This window comes from Rhinopithecus roxellana, chromosome 14, assembly GCF_007565055.1.
Source record: "Rhinopithecus roxellana isolate Shanxi Qingling chromosome 14, ASM756505v1, whole genome shotgun sequence".
In the NCBI taxonomy this organism is placed as follows: domain Eukaryota; kingdom Metazoa; phylum Chordata; class Mammalia; order Primates; family Cercopithecidae; genus Rhinopithecus; species Rhinopithecus roxellana.
In genome coordinates this window covers 115,521,934-115,538,817 of record NC_044562.1, presented here as the reverse complement: position 1 = coordinate 115,538,817, position 16,884 = coordinate 115,521,934, and the positions used below count along the sequence as shown (strand labels likewise).

General features: G+C 40.9%; 1 protein-coding gene across 3 annotated transcripts in view; it reads right to left on the bottom strand.

Moving 5' to 3' along the window:
• LYPD6B (LY6/PLAUR domain containing 6B) overlaps positions 1–16,884 on the bottom strand; it is a 188,397-nt gene that overhangs the window by 91,750 nt on the left and 79,763 nt on the right. For 2 of the 3 annotated variants that reach the window (XM_030915975.1, XM_030915976.1), the window contains exon 2: positions 2,312–2,382. The exons of the other annotated variant lie outside the window; for it this stretch is intronic. The gene's annotated coding sequence lies outside the window, so the exon portion shown is untranslated. The remainder of the gene's footprint in view (positions 1–2,311; positions 2,383–16,884) is intronic. 3 annotated transcript variants of the gene reach the window in all.

Genomic DNA, 16,884 nt, shown 5'->3' with positions numbered 1-16,884 from the left:
AATGAAATGCACCATAGAAAAAAATGTTAAAATAAGTAAATAAATAATAGCATCAGTTCCCAGAAGCTGAGGGCTTTGGACAGACTTTGAGACATTCTGAGTCTCAGTATTCTGTGTTGGTGCTTGCTACCAAAGTGTTCTACTAAACTGCCTGCCAAGCAGCAATGAAGCAGAGCCCTAGCAATTCATTCAACAAGCTACCAAGAGTGGAAGGCTAATTTAATGGGGCAGGGCCAAGCACAGTTAACAAACTGCACATCTGTAAAATGGAAATAGGTTGTCCCCAGTCTTTAGCAGTAAGTCTCCTTGCTAAGTAGCTCTAAAAAGGCTTCAAAGTCTTTCTCCTTCTCGGTGTGTAGCTGCCAATGAGTTCATTTCACTTCCATCTGCGGAAAAGGAGAGGGAGCCAGAATGTGGGCCTTTAGCCCCACCCCCACTAGAGTTGCCAGGGATTGAGAAATCGAGCTGCATCTAACCCCTTCCCTGGAGAAAGGACCTAAGCAATCAAGTTCCACTTATCAGTAACCTATGTACCTTTCTATATCCCTTTCCTTTTGCCCAAACCGAAACCAATTCATGGTACATGAAACGTGAGTCCATTTCCACATGAACCCTTTGTAAATCTGTCCCAGGCTCCCGGGGTTCCATCTAGAATGCTGCTTCTGTTTGCTGCACACACGCAATCTGGCATGGCCCTGGAAAATTTACATTTTCAAAACCTCAAAAAAATAAACTTCAGGCCGGGCGCGGTGGCTCAAGCCTGTAATCCCAGCACTTTGGGAGGCCGAGACGGGCGGATCACGAGGTCAGGAGATCAAGACCATCCTGGCTAACACGGTGAAACCCCGTCTCTACTAAAAATACAAAAACTAGCCAGGCGAGGTGGCGGGCGCCTGTGGTCCCAGCTACTCGGGAGGTTGAGGCAGGAGAATGGCGTAAACCCGGGAGGCGGAGCTTGCAGTGAGCTGAGATCTGGCCACTGCACTCCAGTCCGGGCGACAGAGCGAGACTCCGCCTCAAAAAAAAAAAAAAAAAAAAAAAAAAAAAAAAAAAAAAAAACTTCATTCTAGGCACGGCTCTTCTTTAAGCATTCAATGAAATAAATTCTGTCTGCCCTATTTCATTTGATTCTATGCAACCAGCCCTGACTTGCCTATGATTGTTTCTTTTAAAAAAGGGAGCATGACAGTATAAAAAAGGACCCAGGATGCATGGCTTTGCTCAGCTCCATACTGGGTTAACTTTGGCATGTCTCTTCCCCTCTTCCAATCTCAGTTTCTCCATAAATAAAGCACAAATGACAAGACTAAAATGATCACCTGAGAGTGCTGTCTAAGATTCTGTGGTTCTGTGGATTTTTCTGAGATATTTCTCTCTTTGAAATAAGTATTTTCATCATCAATTCTTTCTAGCCTCCCATTCTGTTTTAGCTCCCAAAGACTTTGCTGGTCAGATGTCCTTCGCTTTATGTTAGGAAATCTTCATTGTGACTCTTCAAGTCAGTCACACAAGAGACTGACTTAAGATCCAGGAAGGGATCTGACAACTTTCCCATCCTTTGATCATTAAACTTAGGGAGGAAAGAAGTGGTCCCAACCAACCATACAGGCCCACATATATATTTCTTTTGGGATTCTGAAGATGGGCCCTTTCTAACACTGGGCTTACAAATAAATTATTGTGCAGAAGGCTTGCAGGTCTAAAGTAATTAGTGGCTTATATCACCTTCCCAAGACAATTCTGTCTTTCCTCTTTCCCTCTTCTTTTTCTTTCTCATATTTGCTCATTCTTTCTTTCCTTTCTTTCCTTCCCTCTTTCTTATCCCTTGTCTTTTTACTCAGTTCTGCCAGTACAACTAAGGAGGTTATTTAGACCTATTGGCGATCCATAGGAAAATAAAATAATCAAAAAATTGCAACTTATCTTCAGTGAACAGAACCACAAGATTAGGATTCAAAGCCATCTGAAGTACTTTCATGTTGGCAACATTAAGAAACCTATAACATAAAAGCATACAAGATGAAATGAATCCACAATCGCAAATTAAGATCAGCAGCTACCTTTATGTCAAAACATTCTGAGACACAGCTTTGTGTCAAAAGTTCTTTCATAAAAAGTCAATATGATTAGGGGAAGATACTGAAACCACATTATTTAACCAATGAACAAGCAGTGTAATCCCTGAGATTAATGAAACTCCAGATCACAAATGTTTAACATATTTTTGCTAAGCATGAGTAGGTCATGTGGTGAGGATTTATAGTTAAATAAAAATATCTTCTCTACATCCACTTGTGAACATAATACTCACAACATCCATGTGATTAACAAGAGCAGCCTAGTCCAGGAGGGTTGCCAACAGCAGGCAGAAGTGTGGCATATCTAAACAAATGAACATGAAAAGGTATCATTATGACTGATATGGTAGACATTTGGGATAAAGGGATTTTAAGTAAGTAGGGGGTTTTAGGCTGGGGACACATTGTAAAGAGGTCCTGAGGCTCAATAACCTTTCCTAACCACAAACTAGGTACAAGAAAGACCCAGATTTTGTACACTGTCCTCTTGTCCTTGGGTAGAAATATTGGGCAGGACATAGATGGAGTGGATACACATTTTTAGTGTCTGCAGGAATTAGGAAGGGGAATGCAGTCAATACTCCTTTCCCCAGTCACAGAAAATCACTTAATCTAGCTCTGTTGTAAGTTAGTGGGACAAGGCCTGATACCCTCTGTAATATGCAGAAGCTTTTGGTTTTGAACATGTGTCTTCAACTTTACCACCAGGTATAAAACAGAACTTGTCAGGTACCTAAGATAAATAACTAGCTTTTGCCCCTCCTGGATTAATTACTCCAAGGATGTGTGCCTAAATAAAGACTCATTATGATATGGCTATAGGACCCAAGCCAAACCACTCTGTCCAAATTAAAGTAGCGACTTCTCTTCTCCTCCCCTTCAAAAGCCATTTAAAGAATTTTTTCCCCTAGAATAATAAAAATGTCATACATCTATAAATTTGCCATTTTGAGAGCAAAGGCTGGGGGACAGATCAGTTGATTGGCACAAACTGTCCTCAGCAACAGCCTCATGGGAGAACAAATCTTCCCTCTGTGTCCTGACCAATCCAAGGCTTGGAAAATCAGACTTAAGAGTTGGAGGGAAAAAACCTGCCATTTGGAGTTGTGGTCTGGTTGGCCTCTTAGGAGCCTATAGGAAACAGGGGAGTATACCCACTTAATCAGAGCACAAAGCCTGCAGTACCCAGGCTCCTGGACCAAAGTTGAGGACCTGGGATGAAGAGGAAGCAGAAGTCCAGGCACCTGTGTGTACACCTCCTCTTTCTTCCTTCCCAGACACCACGGCCCTGTGTCTGGGAAGGAAGGTCCCAGGCTGACCTCCATGCAACAGCCAATACTTACAGAGTTTCTATCTTGCACCAGGCATTGAATTAGAAATGAACAATACAAAGATGAGTTATACAGGCTCTCTGCTCTGCCTACAAAGCCCCATCAAGAAGTCTGCATAAAGTCCACCATAAGTCTCACCCACCTCATCATAGCACCAGCAGCTGGGGATGCTGCATACACCACAGGAAAAGCATTGTAACTCTAAACAGCACTTAGAACTCCTCACCACTTCCTCCAAGGAGATACCCTTGGCTATTATACAACTGAGGCTGCATCCCGTTGACTTGAAGATTATCTCCAACTATAAACCAGGAGGAGGAAACCCACAAAGCTTATTAGTCACTTATACTTCAGCAGGAAGGAGTTCACTGCATCCATCCCAAAGATGAGATTTTTCAGATAGAGAGTTTGAGGAGGGGTTCCCTAAAGAAGTATGGGTTGGGACACATATGCAGAGGGTAGCCCAGGCCTGGCACTTGTCCAAAGTGTTTTGGGCCACACTCTCAAGACACATCCTGCTTCCTATATTTTGTACATTCCCAAGCTTGTTGAAATCATTTATACCCTAAGCAACTTTACCCGCTAGAGCTCTTACATTTATTTGCTTTCTTATTAGCATCTTAAAAGTCTATAGGAGACGACTTTTTCAAGAACCGTCCTAAACATATGGATTTTGGTCATTCTTACCTTGCATATCCCTGGCAGATAACCAGCAGAGGACCTTTTTGTGTTTAAAGGATGTGTCATATATGCTGAGTTTTAGAAAGCATGCAATCGATCCCCCAAATCTCACATGCCCTTTGCTATTCACCCACTCAGCATTACATTTCAAGGAACCACGGATTACTCATCATTTTTCATCAGAAAAAAGATGAGGTTCCCCAGGTAAACTCTCCTTTCCTCGCATTTGTGAAGTTAGGGCAGATGGCCTACATAATTCTCATCAGATATTCTTATGGTTACAACCAAGGGGATCGGAACACTAGGCAAGATAAAAAATAGAGCAGTCTCTCAAAAGCAAAGAAAAAGCAGATGATATGTTCTTTACTGGTATTTCTTATGCACCTGAGCAATGAACAGATACATAACCTTCTACAATGCATCCTGTTGCTATTTTGTTGATACAAAGGCTCTGTAATTTCCCTAAGAAATTTTGACTTGTTTTGTTAAGTTTATTTTTTGAGAGAGAAAATTGAGGAAACGTTCACATTCAAAGGCCCTGTTACCACTATTCATTGCGAAATGCTTAGTGCCTTACACATTTCTTTCAATACTCTCTATCCAGGTGAGACAAAAACACTAAAGACTGCCTTGATTAACACCAAATAAAACCCAGTTCTATCTCCACCTTCCATCTAGTGAGACTCTCTCATCTAATTACAGTAACTGCTCAACAATAATGTGGAAAAGATGCAGTGCCAGTGATTAGAACTAGGACAAGGAAGCAGTTTTCATAAAGTATCCCTAAAGTCCATTATTTGGATCTATAATTTGAACCAAATAATCTGCTCTACTAATTAAAGACTGGCCTGTCAGGAGATTTAAAATGCTAGTTGATGGAACATCCCTAAATGCCATATCCAGGTCTCTGTCAAACCATCTAGAAAATGCAATTCAATTCCAGTAAAGTTTATTACATGATAGATATGACTAGGTACAAAAAGAAATATTAGACTCAAGCTTGATTTTCAAGAAGCTAATGATGGCAACATCATATCCAAGAAGAAAAAAACAAAAAGATTTTAGAAGCAATAGGTTATATTTTTCCTTTTAAGAAATCATGTAAGCGATATATGTTAGCTGAAAACATATCTTGTAAAGGAGTTGAATACCCAAATATGGGGTCCAATTTGTTTCTTTAAATAAAAAATCATCATTTACCTATGCAGTATTATATTTTGAAGACATACCTCTGGCCAATGACCTCAAGGTGATCAGTCCAACAAAGAAGATCATTAGGTAGAATGTGAAGTGGTGCTGGGTATTAGGGCATCATTGTACCCCACAAACCAAGAGTAGAGTACTTCCAGGTCTCATTTGACACTTAGGCCCAAGCTAGCTGTAACTGAAAGGAGACAAGGAACTGGGGGTATTCTATAAGAGATCAATTTTTCTGCTTCTAGCACATATTCTGCAAGGTCTTCCTGATACGATATAATGGGATCCTGGGTAATTATAACAATCTTATAATACATTTATGACCACCAAAAAATTAAAGACAATGTCCCAAGAAAGTACATAGATAAACACATACATACATACAAGGAAGAGGGGAGGAAAGGAAGGAAATATAAAATCAAATTAGTAAGTGGCAAGCATACACCAAGTCAGGGTTGCCCTGGGAGCAGGTTCCTGTAAGACCTCTGGAACCAGAGACTGAGCAATGGGACCCTCGCATGGTGGGGCAGCTGAACTTACGACTTGGGCAATAAGTCAAGATCCTTAAAGGTTACGAACGCAGTCCCAGATCAGTCCTGATCCCAAGTTCCAGGACACAAGAAATTTAAATCTTCTCTGGAGGAAAGTGCTCAGTTTGAGCCCTCAGTATTACTAAATTTTATCACATATAAGTTCACACAAATAATTTCTCAAAACACAAGAAAACAAAACAATGAAAATGAGAGTTGGCATAAATGATAAACAACAGAATTACACCCTCAATTACCAAATAACTAGTATTCTCAGACAAATAATATTACTATATAAAAATATTTCATATAATAAAATATGAAATATTAAAATGAACAAACAAAAAGAGACTTTAAGAAAATAACCAGAAAGATCTGCAAACTAGCCAAAGAGAATTACAAAATGATAACAGTATAAAATCATTAAAACTGAAAACTCAATGGACGGACTAAACCACAGATTTATATAGCTGAATAGAGAATTACTGACCTGACAAGGCTTATGAAAAAAACCAGAATGCAGTACAGAGAGAAAGATAAAGAGATGGGAATTATTAAAAGGCTATTAAGAGGCATGAAGCACAGAAGAAGAAGGTTGAACACAAGTCTAATGGACGTCCTAGAAGGAGAGAAAAGAGAAGGGAGGAGAGGTAATTTTGCGACACAATGGCCGGGGTTTTTCTAGAACTGGTGCAAGACACCAATCCAAAGATGGAGAAACACACTATATCCCAAGCAGAAGAAATCAAAAGTACAGTTGACCCTTGAACAACACAGGTTTGAACTGCGTGGATGTACTTTACATGGATATTCTTCTGCCTCTGCCACCCTTGAGATGTAAGACTGACCCCTCCTCTTTCTTCTCCTCCTCAGCTGACTCAATGTAAAGATAAGGATGAGGACCTTTATCTGTATATTTCACTTAATCAATGGTAAATATATTTTTTCTTCCTTATGATTTTCATAATAGCATTTTCTTTTCTCTGGCTTACTTTAATGTAAGAATACAACATATAGGCCGGGCGCGGTGGCTCAAGCCTGTAATCCCAGCACTTTGGGAGGCTGAGACGGGCGGATCACGAGGTCAGGAGATCGAGACCATCCTGGCTAACACGGTGAAACCCCGTCTCTACTAAAAATACAAAAACTAGCCGGGCGAGGTGGCGGGTGCCTGTAGTCCCAGCTACTCGGGAGGCTGAGGCAGGAGAATGGCGTGAACCCGGGAGGCGGAGCTTGCAGTGAGCTGAGATCTGGCCACTGCACTCCAGTCCGGGCGACAGAGCGAGACTCCGCCTAAAAAAAAAAAAAAAAAAAAAAAAAAAAGAATACAACATATAATACATATACAAAATAAGTATGCATTGACTGTTTATTTTATTGGTAAGGCTTCTGGCCAATAGTAGGCTATTAAGCAGTTAAGTTTTGGGGGAGTCAGAAATTATACATGGATTTTCAAACATGCAGAGGGGTCAGCACCCCTAACCCCACCATTGTCCAAGAGTCAACTATATTCCACATCTAGAGACATTGAAATGATACTACAGAATACCAAAGGCAACCACAATATTATGAAGGCAGCCAGAAAGAGGTCAGCAATTAGACTGACAGTTAATTTCTCAACAGCCACAATTGAAGTCAGAAGATAGTAGTTCTCTTCTTTTCATTTTCACTTGCATTTGTTTAATTATGAAGAGTTTAAGCATCTCTTCTCAAGTTCAAGGGTCAGTTGTACTTATTTACCTATAAACTGACAGTAGTTATCTTCAAAGTGGTAAGAGAAAATAAGTCTTAACTAGAACACCCAATGAATAAATTTTTTAAGAATGAGAAATATATTTTCTGATAAACAAAAACAGAGAGAGTTTACTAACAACAAAACTTCACAAGAATTTCTAAAGACCTTACTTTAGGAAGGAGGAGATAAGGAATGTCAAGGAGCAGAAAAGTTGGTATATAGGTAGGTAATTTTAAATGAGTATTTTTAAACTGTCTTTGTAAAACAAAAGATATCTACACTGTGGCGGTAAAAGAAGTCAGAACTAAAATATCGGACAACAATAGCATATAATTCAAGAGAGAGTGATTGGAGTTAAAGTACTCTAAGATGCCTGAGTTGTTTGGAAATGGGGTTAGGATAGCAACTTTATTCACAGTGGGAGAAAGTGGTATCATAGTCCTAATCTGCCAAGACCTCCAGCCAGGACTTCCTCACCACTTTCCCTCTTGACCTAATCCATCCCAGCCAAGCCTGCCCTCCACACTTGTGATGGGGAAGAGGCTGACTGGTTTCCAGACAGAATTAAACTCTCCAGAGGAATCCCATGGCCCCTGGAGGCAGGGTGGCTTCCCTGGGTGGAAGAGGGGCTTAGAGCAAAGAAAATCCTCCAGGAGGAGGAAAGAGTGTTTTGGCAGCTTAAACTTTCAGCTGTGTCTAGAGAGTAATCTACTTAGCCTAACTTGCAGGGCAGGTGTGGCTTTGTTTGTGAAGGGCTTTGTCCGGGCTAGGTGTTGTTTGACTTTGGCAAACAGGCATGGAGATTAGTGATTTGTGAAGTTACAGCACTGACTGGGAGGTAAGATGTGTTTGAGTTCCTGGGTTTTACCAATCCAGAGGATTAGGATGGCGGAAATGAGGCAACATGAAAAGTTTCTGTTTCACTGGGAGAACCCAATTTCCTTCCGGAATTTTTCTGCTAGATGCAGTCTGACCACATCGACCCACGTGAACTTTCTTCTTAGAAAATAATAAATCACAGAAAGACCATCCTTCAAAGGCTTCTTTGTAACCTGGTTGCTGAGCCTGGGTCTACCTAAAGGTTGGGCTCTAGGAAAATGACCTACAGAAGCTTCTTGTGGCCATTTCTTCATCACATTCCCTAACAAGTTGGACAGTGGGGCTGGTACAGGGAGCAGGAGGTGGGAAAAGAGTTGGGGATGAGCAACACTGCAATTGGTACCCTAACTTGTGGAATTCAGGCTCCTTTTTATGTAATCCTAAAGCAAGCAAGTAGAAAGGTCAGTTGGCCAGGGAGAAAATGTGTAACACATTTAAGTGCCACTTCCAAATTATTTATGAACTATCTAATATTTTCATGGGCTCTATTTCTGATGAACTCCATTAGAGGAATCAGTGAACAGTGGCAATAACAGCTAATAGTTGCCCGGCTAATGCAACTTCAGAACTGTTAGAAGTGATGCTATGCTTGTGGGTTGCTAAGGACAACCCTAGTTAAGAATGCTGAGCTACTCCAACATGCACACCTGTTCATGGTATCGTGTGATGCCCACTTAACATCATGGGTTTCAGAACCCCTGCCAAAAAAACAGACCATGCACTTACCACCAAACACACCATTATCTGGGTTTCCCACATGCACATAATTGCCCTGAGCACTGATAACAATTATCTGCTATACGCAAAGAGGAGACAATGTTCTCTGCCCAGCGGAAAAACTGTCATTGATAATTACAAGGTGGTTGGTCTCAGCCCCCAAAAGGACTATATATTGGCATCCTCCAAGAAGTGTTGTATTCATAAGCCATATTCTTGGAGGGGTTAGTGCAGTGAGGAATTAAAAGGACAAGACATTCTTTAATATTTTCAACAAAGGGAATTAGTACTTCAGAAAATTAGTGAGTAAATATTTATGGGAGTTCAGTATGCTGTTTGGTTATGGTAACAACAGGAAGAATGGCCCTTGGATTCCATAGGAGTGGGTCCTTAACTAGAAAAGCATACAGCAAAGGAACCCGTGGTGCCTTCTTGGATACTATCAGGTGAGTATTACATTTCCTAAATATGTGCTACTAAATCATCCAAAACTTCATGAATTCTTGGGGTGAAGAATTGTGGTCTTTTACAGCATTTATTATTTATTTATTTATTTAGAGACGAGGTCCGTCTCCGTCAGCCAGGCTGGAGTGCAGTGGCGCAATCTCAGCTCACTGCAACCTCTGCCTGCTGGGTTCAAGCGATTCTCCTGCCTCAGCTTCCAGAATGAGTAGCTGGGAGTGCATGCCACCACGCCCAGTTAATTTTTGTATTTTTAGTAGAGACAGGGTTTCACCATGTTGGCCAGGATGGTCTCGATCTCTTGACCTTGTGATCTGCCTACCTCAGCCTACCAAAGTGCTGGGATGACAGGCGTGTACAGCATTTTTAAATAGTTCTTTTCTTCCTCCCACCCTTCTCTTTTCTTCCCTTTTCTCACGAAGAGGACACAAAGGCCAAGATTACCAGTTTAATGCCCTTTCCTCCACACAGTAATTGTCCAACTTTAGTCATGTACATATCTTTTTTTTAAAGATATTCTCTTGAAGTCTCATAATGTTAACTCTAATTATCATTATTAGGGTGTTACTTAGAAAACAACCAACATAAACTCAGGTCCAAAATCCTTAGACATACTACCCTTCATCTACCCACACCACAGAACATGCATAAATAAATACAACCCAAACCATAAAGCCAATAGCATTCAAGTTAAAAGCATTAATTTAACATGCTGGATGATGTTCTGCTGAAACCACACTGCTGCCCAAATGAGGAGCTGTATGGTACTGATCACTGTGGCATGGATTCTCCGGAGCTCAGCAGGCATTTACTTCCTGTTCCATGTGATGACTGAATTCTCCTGCCACCTTCCCTTCTGGAACTACTGTGAAACCTTTCTTCATCAGCCTGCTGTATAGGCATTTGCTCTCTGAATGTAAACAGTGCTTTGGGATCAAATTAAATCTACCATGATTTTTTCTTAAGAACACTCCACATAGAAAGTGGTCCTGCTTGACACTAATTTGAACACAAACCTAACGTAGGTGCAGGCACTGAAACCATGTCACAGTACTCAGTTATAAGGTAGTCATCCAAATGATCCAGAAAATGCCTATCTTAAATTCTTGTTGCCATCCAAATAAAAGCGACATGTGAAAATGTGTACAGAGGACTCACAAATCCCCAAAGTCCATAAATGTTCAGAGGCCCTCAGCCCCCAAAGTGAGAAACCGCCCTGTGGAATGCTGTCTGGTGACATGGTTACACAGACAAGCTGCCCTGAGTATGTACTGAAACGAGAAACGTGCTCTCACTCATAGGTGGGAGTTGAACAGTGAGAACACTTGGACACAGGGTGGGGAACATCACACACCGGGGCCTGTTGGGGGGTGGGTGGAGCAGGGAAGGATAACATTAGGAAGAATACCTAATGTAAATGACGAGTTAATGGGTGCAGCACACCAACATGGCACATGTATACATATATAACAAACCTGCACGTTGTGCACATGTACCCTAGTACTTAAAGTATTAAAAAAGAAAAAGAAAAAGAAAAAAAAATAATTTTTCAAAAAAGAAATGAGAAACACGTTTCCATCAAAACCTGGAGGCACTGAGTTAGGAGCTGGAGCAGAACTGAGACAGCTATTATAAAGAATAAAATCAGAGCTAACGCAAGATGACTAGAAAGATGCCACAGAGCGAGCACGGCGTCACAGACTTGTGACACGAACTTGGCAGCGCTGAGTGCTCTTTCGGGAGCCCCCAGCTCTCCCACTGTGATGCAGTTTTCATGGTAAAATGTATACACTATTTAAAGCCTTTCTGGAAGCTCACAGTACAGAGGGGTGTGAAACACGAACCATGCCTGAGATTCTACTAAATGGGTCCCCAGTGCTGCCACTGAAACAAACCTCCACAATTATGGTGATAGTTTGTTTTGGTCTGTTTCTTTCTCGTTGGGGGTTTTTTCATTTGCCCCTTCACCTCCACCAGCACTGGATCCATTATTGGCCCTGCTCTGCGTTCCAGGAGGGTGACTCCTGAAGGCAGCACCACCCAGGGTCCCATGCCAGATGACTTTTGGTTAGGTTCTGCCAGTGGGAGGCACTAGCATGAGACAGGAGGGAAAGAGGAATGGGAGGTTGGCCTCAAATTCTCTCCCACTGCTCAGGTGGTTCACTGCGGCATCTCTGGTGAAAGCTCTGTCCTCCTACGGCCCCGGCGCCAGCAGGTCCTACTTCTCCACGGCTGCAGCTCTAAGTGGTCATGCAACATTACTTCCTTCCACTACCCCTTCAGCCCAGGGCTGGCCATGAGCCCTCAGGAAACACTATACTCCTCTGTCATCCCTTCAGCCCAGAGCTGGGCATGACTTTCCGCTGTTGGAGTCCCTTGTTTGCTCCTTAACCCTGCACACAATTCTGTGAGTATAGCCCTTCAGGACGTCCTCTTCATTTGAACCAATGGGGTGAATTCTGTGTTCTGCTGGGACTGCTACAGTCATCAGATTTGGTCAGTCAAATCAGCACTATGTGAACTCCTGAATCCAGATTAGAGTTTTGAAAATTAACCACATAAAAAAGTAGACAAAGCACTCACCATCTCCACCATCTCTCAGGGAAGCACACCCATGAAGATAAATTGCATAAACAACAAAAGTGAACTTGGACCCTCTAAATCCACTCTTGAAAAAATTTAGCTTCAGAAAACAATACCTTAGGAAATAAAAAAGCTATCTTCACAAAGGAAACTAGTATCATGTCATCTACAGCAGAGGAAATTTTAGAAACAAACTATATGTCCAACAGGATGGGAATTGTTTAATTATGACATATCAACTTAATGGACTATGATGCCATCTTGAAATATTATTAAGACTTTGATGGGCGGGGTGGCTCATACTTGTAATTGCAGCACTTTGGGAGGCTGAAGCAGGTGGATCCCTTGAGGTCAGGTGTTTGAGACCAGCCTGGCCAACATGGTGAAACCCTGACTCTACTAAAAATACAAAAATTAGCCAGGTGTGGTGGCACACACCTGTAGTCCCATTTACTTGGGAAGCTGAGGCAGGAAGAGCACCTGATCTCAGGAGGTAGAGGTTGCAAGGAGCCGAGATCACACCACTGCCCACTCCAGCTTGGGTGACAGAGCAAGACCCAGTTTCAAAAAAAAAAAAAAAGGCTTTGTAGCATAGTAGCAAAAAATGTCTATACTAACAATGGTAAGTAGAACAGATATTTGGACATGCATCAGAATTTTATTTATGTAAAAATATATATGTATGTCCCTAAAAGTTACATGACATTTCACAAAACTAAATCCTATGTTGGAGAACTCAAAATTCTAAGTACTATACATTTCTTTTCTAAAATATCCTTAAAAATGAAACAAAAGAAATAAAACAAAGGACATGATATTCAGAGACCTCATGGCTATAGCTTGTGACAGCAGAGGTGTATTCTGGGAGCTCAGGGCTCCCCAAGACTATATACCCTGCCTTCCAATCAATAAGCAGCCTTAAGCAGAACATTTAACTTCAGTCTCCATTCCTTTTCTCTGCAGTAGGATGCCTACTGACCCACTCACAATAATGTGCATTTAATAAAGCTAACTGGACTGCAAGATATTTTTTTTGCTTTCATCCACATGCCTCACTATAACTACTGTCTATATATGCTGGCTATAGCTGGGAAAATTTAAAATGAAAGCATTTCCTTAGACAATTTGTTGTTTTGCAGTGCTTGTGAGCTCTGTTTCAGAGATTGCACACTTTCATTAGGAAGTAGTAGGATGAACATCACCATTTGGGGGCCTTCATTGGAGCTTTTAAAATATGTTTCATACTCCTCCTTAAAGAGATCCTATCTAGCAGAGTGATAACAGATTGATGGCCATGACCTTCTTCACATTCTTCTAACTCCTTTAAAATGAAATCAAAGCTCTTGCTGCTGGTGCCTACGGGCCCAGCACCAAGGCAATGTAATGAAGGCTACATATCATCCCTCACCCTCAAGACCGTCAACGAGTTCATCGTTAATGTGTTCACGCCACCAAGGTACATGTCAAAAGACAGGAAAATCCAAGAGAAATGTACTTTCCCCATTCCCAAGGCCTATTTTCTTAAACAGTGGTTGTCAGAAAGACAATGTCTTCCTGTGGAAGACAAATATGATATCATATTGACATTACAACAAAATAGTTTTACAGACATAAAGCTTCTTATGCTTTAATTTTAAACTGATGGTTTGATATCTTCCTAAATTGTACATTTTAGCAGAGTTTTTTTAAACTAAAACATTTATTGGTCTAAAATACATATTAACTTGAAATATTGCTATTCCCATTTCATAGCCAAGTGATAATAATTTTCTTTAATTACACATTAACTCCAATGTATTACTTGGATAGGCAGTTATTGTTTTAACAGGGTCAAGATTAATGGGCAGGTGTTCCGCGATAATCTGAATGAAAAGAAATAGAGGAATTATACATGATTCATTTTCTTACTTCTCTGAGCTGAATAATATTAATAACACTGCCACCTTACACTTATAAAGCACTTTTCAGTTTCAGAGTATTTTCGTATCTGGGATTACATTTTCCTGCATTTTTTACCTTTGACAGATCCTTCCAGATAATACACAACTCTACCGCTTTTCAACTTTCTGATGCCCAAACATTGTGTTTGTGTGTTTATATCAATGGAATACAGTGAGAGGCAGTAGATTAACCACAGCCTTTAGAAACAGACAGACCTGGGTTCAAATCTCAGCCCAACCATTCACTACATCACCTTGAATAAATTACTCTGAGCATCAGTTTTTTCATAGTTAAAATGGGGTCAGTCGAAGAGCTAAATAAGATATCACTTATGCAAAAGGTCTGAGACATATCTGGCACATAGAAAGCACTCAAGAAATAAAGTAGTTATTGCTGTTATTAGCAGCTATTTCTACTCTGTCTTAAACATTTTCTTGCCTCCCTCTTATTTGTTTTCTTAAAAATATTTGGATTCAGAGACAGATGGAGGATGAGGAAAATCAAGAAATATTAATATTAGTACCAAAAAGTGTACCAGAAGGAACTGCATCAGGGCAATCTCAGGTGTCCTCTGCTCTGAGGGCCTTACTCGAGCAAACAGTCTGCAAAAACTCATCCATTTTCTTTCTGCTTAACAGAATGTAAAGTTAATTGTGCTTTGTATAAATCCAGTATTTATTGGTTGGCATTCCTGTATTCTCAGTTTAAAAGTACATATCAAACCCAAGAAAACTTCTCAAATAAAAAGTGCTCTCTGGTTACTGTGGTACCCAGCCTCGGTAGTGGTCCCCAGAGACTGCACCTGCTGGTAGTCACAGCTATGTAGCAGCCCCAGCCCCAGCACACACACTGAAGACTGGCTAGTCTCCTATGCAGCCAATAGAATTGGGTGGAAATTAAGATGTGGAACTTTGAGGTCTTGGTCTCTCAGATTACTTGCTCTGGGGAAAGCCAAGCACCACATCATGAGGACACTCAAACAGCTCTGTAAAGAGATCCACATGGAGAAGGACCAATTTGCTAACACCAACTGCCAGCTTAGAAATATATCCTCCGGCCTTCAGATGACTGCAGCCCTAGCCTAGATGTGACTACAACCTGGTAAGAGACTCTAATTCAGAACTGCCCAGCCAAGCCACTTCGGAATTCCTGAATTCAGAGAAACCATGAAAGATAATAAATGATTACTGGTGCTTTAAAACACTAAATTTTGGAGTGCTTTGTTACATAACAATAGATGAGTATTATGATAACGAGGATAATTTGGCAAGACTAAATTGGAACAACTTGACCCTTCACCATATAGCTACATAACCCAAAGAGCATGGACAAAAATGACAGATGAGCAACAATGTCCTGCTATACAAAGAAAAGTGGCTTTAACATACATGCACATATATTAAGCATAGCCACTTCACACATTGACAAATCCCCAAAGTGCCACACTAATTCAAAAAGCCTTAAAAAAAAAAAAAAAAAAAAAAGGAATGAGGTCAGGCACAGTAAATCACACCTGTAATCCGAGCACTTAGGGAGGCCGAGGTGGGCTGATCACTTGAGATCCACGGTTTGAGACCAGCCTGGCCAACATGGCAGAACCCCATCTCTACTAAAAATATAAAAATTAGCCAGGCATGGTGGTGTTCGCCTGTAGCCCCATCTACTCAGGAGGCTGAGGCACGAGAATCACTTGAACCCGGGAGGCAGAGATTTCAGTAAGCAAAGATTGAACCACTTCACTCTTGCCTGGGCAACAGAGGGAGACTCAAAAAGTCTCAAAAAAAAAAAAAAAAAAAGAGCAATAGCCTACCAACCAAAAAAAGTCCAGGACCAGATGGATTCACAGCCGAATTCTACCAGAGGTACAAAGAGGAGCTGGTACCATTCCTTCTGAAACTATTCCAATCAATAGAAGAAGAGGGAATCCTCCCTAAGGCCAGCATCATCCTGATACCAAAGCCTGGCAGAGACACAACAAAAAAACCCAGAATTTTAGCCCAATATCACCAATGAACATCGATGCAAAAATCCTCAATAAAATACTGGCAAACCGAATCCAGCAGCACATCAAAAAGCTTATCCACCATGATTAAGTGGGCTTCATCCCTGGGATGCAAGGCTGGTTCAATATACGCAAATCAATAAACATAATCCATCACATAAACAGAACCAAAGACAAAAACCACACGATTATCTCAATAAATGCAGAGAAGGCTTTTGACAAAATTTAACAGCCCTTCATGCTAAAAACTCTCAATAAATTCGGTATTCATGGGACGTATCTCAAAATAATAAGAGCTATTTATGACAAACCCACAGCCAATATCATACTGAATGGGCAAAAACTGGAAGCATTCCCTTTGAAAACTGGCACAAGACAGGGATGCCCTCTCTCACCACTCCTATTCAACATAGTGTTGGAAGGTCTGGCCAGGGCAATCAGGCAGGAGAAAGAAATAAAGGGTATTCAATTAGGAAAAGAGGAAGTCAAATTGTCCCTGTTTGCAGACGATATGATTGTATGTTTAGAAAACCCCATTGTCTCAGCCCAAAATCTCCTTAAGCTGATAAGCAACTTCAGCAAAGTCTCAGGATACAAAATCAATGTGCAAAAATCAAAAGTGTTCTTATACACCAATAACAGACAAACAGAGAGCCAAATCATGAGTGAACTCCCATTCACAATTGCTTCAAAGAGAATAAAATACCTAAGAATCCAACTTACAACGGATATGAAGGACCTCTTCAAG